Source organism: Thermobia domestica, chromosome 10 (assembly GCF_964235325.1).
Source record: "Thermobia domestica chromosome 10, izTheDome1.hap1.1, whole genome shotgun sequence".
NCBI classification, from domain to species: Eukaryota; Metazoa; Arthropoda; class Insecta; order Zygentoma; family Lepismatidae; genus Thermobia; species Thermobia domestica.
The window spans coordinates 41,204,866-41,205,784 of NC_137463.1; the positions used below are offsets into that span (position 1 = coordinate 41,204,866).

A 919-nucleotide genomic window follows, 5' to 3' on the forward strand; every position below is an offset into this window, starting at 1 on the left:
AGGAAACTTTTTTTTTTGTTACAAAAATAGTTCACTCAAAAAAAGTTTGATATTACCTCCTCAATACGAAATTCTGAAAATGAGCACTTTCATTTTTTCTTAATACAATAATTTAAGCACTGAAATATTCTAAATTTACTTAGGTTTATCATCTTGAGCTAGAATGTAGTATGCAAATCAAAGAGCATGTAAGATTTACACGTATATATATACACTACACTTTGAATGTGACTTTTTTTTTCACTGTGCGTTTCGCAAAATTGAAATGATGTAGATACCTTGCTCAAGTATGCAACTACAGTAGGCAGCATCACAAGCCTCCGTGGCGCAATCGGCTAGCGCGTTCGGCTGTTAACCGAAAGGTTGGTGGTTCGAGCCCACCCGGGGGCGAGAATTTTAGATACCCATAGTCGTATTATGATAAACATTAATTTAGTGAAAAATAAGTAATATAGCAGTAACGAGTTATTTTATGATAAACATAAATTTAGTGATACAGCAGTAACGAGTTATTTTATTTTCCTAAATAAACTAACGATCCTGTTTCGCTGTTGCTTTTTTTCCTTCATTGTACAGCAAGTACAGCACATCTAGTGTATTATAGATTAGATATACAGTTCAGACTCCCTGATAAACAAACCTATAGGTCATGGGTGCCGGTCCGGGGAGGTGAGCCATCCAAAGTTTGCTTGAGCTCACAGAATCTGGATATATTTAATTGAATCTTTGCGTATATGACAATGAACCACGCATGACTCAAGCCACTCCCTCAAAGTTATACAAACATCGGCAGCGCTGCCACAGATCCAGGTTTTTGATAACGTTAGTGTTTGAACAAATACATCAAAATGGCACAAAAACAGTCACTTCAATATGTATTCTAACGATATTCAAAGAGACCCATGTTACAATCTTACCA

At 35.9% G+C, this 919-nt stretch overlaps 1 non-coding gene across 1 annotated transcript; it reads left to right on the forward strand.

The window, feature by feature from the left end:
- Positions 1–316: 316 nt before the first annotated feature.
- TRNAN-GUU (transfer RNA asparagine (anticodon GUU)) lies at positions 317–390 on the forward strand. Its single transcript has one exon. It is a non-coding gene; the product is annotated as a tRNA-Asn (tRNA).
- Positions 391–919: the final 529 nt, after the last annotated feature.